This window comes from Spinacia oleracea, chromosome 4, assembly GCF_020520425.1.
Source record: "Spinacia oleracea cultivar Varoflay chromosome 4, BTI_SOV_V1, whole genome shotgun sequence".
In the NCBI taxonomy this organism is placed as follows: Eukaryota; Viridiplantae; Streptophyta; class Magnoliopsida; order Caryophyllales; family Amaranthaceae; genus Spinacia; species Spinacia oleracea.
In genome coordinates, this window is record NC_079490.1 from 132019441 (window position 1) to 132023688 (window position 4248).

Below are 4248 nucleotides of genomic sequence, written 5' to 3' on the forward strand. Positions count from 1 at the left end.
ATGAGAGAATTTGATGAATGGGAAGTGAAATTTGTGAAGGGAAGTGAGTGAAATTGAGGAGGAGGAGGAGGAGTAGTAGTAAGTGAGAGAAGAGAGTAAAGGAGAAGATAGTCGAGCAAAATGAAGGAAAAATGGGGAAGGGGTTCGCGATTTTCAAATTAAAGAACTCAGAAACAGCTCCGCCAGGCTGTGCGATCGAACAGATTAAGTCGTTCGGTCGCACAGACCTGTCCGATCCAACAGGAAGAGTCGTTCGGTCGCACAGACCTTGTGCGATCAAATTTTCAGAGCTGTGCGATCAAGTGCCAAAGATTTGCCATTCTGCCTCAAAAACGAGTTTTGTGCGACCGAGCAACAGGACACGTTCGGTCGCACAAAACATGATTTTGCACTATTTTCACAAGCTTCCTATTTAAATCGAAAATTAAACTAATTAATGGAAATTAAAGCACAAAATCAAATAAAAACTAAAGCTAGGAGTTAGACAACCGGGTTGCCTCCCGGGTAGCGCTCGTTTAACGTCATTAGCTTGACGAATCCCCCCAAAGCTCATGGGGGGACAAGAATGAGACCAATACATGGGTTGCCTCCCGGTAGCGCTCGTTTAACGTCATTAGCTTGACTGACCCCCCCAAAAGGTCAAGGGGGGTCAAAGACAACCAACCTTGGGTCAACATTAGTCAACATGCATTTCTTTGCCCCTCTGGGCACAAAGATCTTACCGACATCACCATTCAAGAGGCGGAAACCAAATAATCCACCAACATGCCCCTCCTCGGGACTCGATGGACTCTTAGCTGACTTCTTGGCTTTCTTAGCCGATCCATGAAACACTTTGGAGGGTTTAGCTCCATTATCATCATCAACATGCATTTCAAATATCTCGGGGATGGTTACAACATCTTCAAGCTCATCCCCAAGTAAGCTCGCCAACCACTAGGGGAACATCCTCAACCTTGCCAATAGGATACTTGACCGAACGGTCGGCAAGTTGCAAGGTGATGTTGGTTGGGACAAGATCTTCAACGTCAAGCTTGGCAAGCACCCAAATCACACAAGGCATTGCTTATTTCAAGCTCCTTAATAGCACAAGGGATAGAAAAACTTCCCGGGTCTTTGAGTTTGGGTGGCGTTTTGTTAAGAATGATAGCACTACAATTCTCGGTGAGGTTCACCGTCTCCTTTACGTCAAGATCTCGCTTCCCACTCAAGATTTCCTTGAGAAATCTCGTATAAGAAGGCATTTGTTTCAAAGCATCCGTAAAGGGGATAGTGACATACAATTGTGGAAGAATCACAAGAAATGTTGCGAATTGCACATCCCATTTGTGTCTATGGGTATAGGGGGAAAAAAGAGTTGGGAGAGGAGGAAGAGGAGGAAGAGGAGTCTCCTTCGACTTATCACCATCACTCGTGTCATCGACACGAGACTTCTCTTCCGCATCGTCACGGTCCGAGGACTTATTTCCCATAGAACTCTCACCCCTAGAGCTAGGAGCTTCAACATGCGTAGCACTATCATCTATGGTCTTCCCACTCCTTGTCACAATGGCATACAATTGCTTAGGAGGTTGACCTTGGGGTGGGAGACTTGTATGCACTTGTTGCTCTTTGATAGTGCTAGCTAGTTGAGCAAGTTGGGTCTCAATCATCTTCAAGTGAGTGTTGGATTGTTTGAATCCATCCTCAAACTCGACATTCTTCTTGGCTTGCGCCCCCACAAACGACTCCATGAGAGCCTCAAGATTGGACTTGAGAGGCGGGAGTGGTGGAGGTGCAACGCCATAACCACTAAGGTTTTCCTTATATTGGTTGCCAAAGGTCCTCGGTCCATTGAATCCGGGAGGTGGCAATTGAGATGCACCATAAGGAACTCCCGAGTTCAAAGGATAACCCCCACTTGAGGCACCCCTAAATTTCCCATAAGAGTAGTTATAACCCCCTCCACCTTGATGGTTGGGATTATAACCCCCTTGGTTGTATTGGCCTTGATTGCCAAAACCTTGAGCTTGACCATAGGGCGCTTGGCTTTGATAGCCTTGTGCTCTATAGCCACCTCGATTTTGGCTATCATACCCACTTCCTTTGCCATAGCCTTGGTGGGGACCATACATGGAGGGCCCTCTAGGTTGCCTAGCAAAATTAGGAGTGTTAGGGTTGTCATTCCTAGACCTCTCATTGATGGCATTAGCGTACTCTACATCAAACTCTCCTTCATACGAAGGGCCATAATCCACAAATGACAAGTTATGAACTAAGGGGCATGCATCGGGGGAATGACTATAGTCTTGGCAATTTTCACAAAAGAATGTGCCCAGATGCATTGAGCCATAAGAAATAACCTTGCCCTTCCCCTTAGAGAGAAGCGTGGCCGAGGGAGGAGGGATTGTAGACGGTGATGGCGATTGGCTTGGTGTATTTTCGAGCTTCTCCAAGCGTGACGTAAGCTTCTCTATCATCCGTGCTTTCTTTATGGCGTACACCGAACTCTTACCATCTTCACTTCTACCTTTCCCATCATAATTCCTTGTACCTACATGCCAAGATTGGTAGTTTTGAACTACATCCTCAATGATTTCCTCTATTTGATCCTCAGTTTTATTCATAATGGGGCCTCCCGCGCCCGCATCAAGACTTGTCTTCGAACTTGGACTCAACCCCAAGTAAAATGTTTGGAGCAACAACCATTTAGGAATCCCGTGGTGTGGGCATTCCCTTTGGTACTCCTTGAAACGATCCCAAGCTTTGAAGAGTGACTCATCTCGCTTTTGCTCAAAGGATTGGATCTTGTGGCGACACTCCGCCGTCTTCCCATGCGAGTAAAACTTGTTTAAGAATGCACTTGTCACTTCGGTCCAAGTGCGAAGTGAGTTGGGCTTGACCTCCTTGTCAAGCCAATCACTTGCTCGCCCAAGTCGAGAGAACCGAAACAATGTCAACCTCACATAATCCGATGTGACACCATTGTGCTTGATTGTGTCCCAATAGTGCTCGAACTGTTTGAGATGTTCAAGAGGTGATTCATTACTCTTCCCACAAAAGGGGTGGCTTTGCACCAAATTGATCAAGGCGGGCTTGATCTCAAAGTTGTTGGCACCCGTTGTTGGGGCTTGAATACCACATGTATCTTCGAATGCCCTCGGTATTCCCAAGTTCTTAACCGGGAGCGCCATGTTCTCAAACACTTGCTCACTCTCTTGTTGTTCTTCACAACCACTCAACGATGCGAATCTGTTATTGCTTGATGAGCTAGACCGTACACGCCTTTGTCTCCTAAGTGTCCTCTCCAATTCAAGGTCAAGAGGATGGAGGATCCTTTGACGAGCACGCCCCCTAACAAGCATACAAACTCAAGAAAAACCGTGAGCAATGCCAAGGAAAAAGAAAGCTAAGCGAAATTGCAATGTTTTTGTATTTTCTAATGATGAACTAGTCTCAACTAAAACTCAAAAACAACAACCGTTCCCCGGCAACGGCGCCATTTTGATAGGTGTATTTTCCGTCGTTGATAGAAAACAACTTATGCAAACAATATTTATAAAACCACTCAACTACCGGCTAGCGGTAAGCAAATGGATCGTCCCAAAGAAACGGTGGTTAATGAGCTTTAAAGTCAATCTAGTTCGGACAAGGATTTGGTTTTGAATTGTCACTTTTAAGAATCTAAAAACTAAGAATTATGCTAAATTGAATCAAGAAAGGGAAACGTTAGGGAGTCGGGGATAGGCTAGGGAAACCGGGGGAAATGAATTCAACTATTTAGCAATGGTGATCATGCAACGAAATGGTGATTAGGCAAATGGCATTTAAATACGAACCTGCCACCTCTCGGATAGGGAACGCTAAGCGTCTATTCCACGGAAGAGCTTTCGCCTAATCCTAGATTAAACTAACTAGCATATAATAGGCACCACCATTTGATCACACAAGATAGGCCCACAATCTCTTGCCAAACCTAACCTATGGTTCCACATGATTCTAATCGAATAGCATTTGCAACTACCAATCAATTAGCATGGATGTCCTATCATCAAATCATATTTAATCACATGAATCAACCAACAATCAATCAACAATTTCCCCTAATTAAGCCCCTAGATTCTCCCCTTACCCTAACCTAATTCTACTCACTAGTCATTCTAGAAATTAAGCCATCCATTAATTCTAAGCTAGCAAGCATGAAATTAAAGGAGTAAGAGAAGTGAATTTAAGAATTCAATTGCACAATCAACTAGGAATTAAGAATCA

The 4248-nt window shown here is 44.7% G+C and overlaps 1 non-coding gene across 1 annotated transcript; it reads left to right on the forward strand.

Annotated features, from left to right (window-relative positions):
- Nucleotides 1-2694: 2694 nt before the first annotated feature.
- On the forward strand, nucleotides 2695-2800 carry LOC130460394 (small nucleolar RNA R71). Its single transcript, XR_008920272.1, has one exon. It is a non-coding gene; the product is annotated as a small nucleolar RNA R71 (small nucleolar RNA).
- Nucleotides 2801-4248: the final 1448 nt, after the last annotated feature.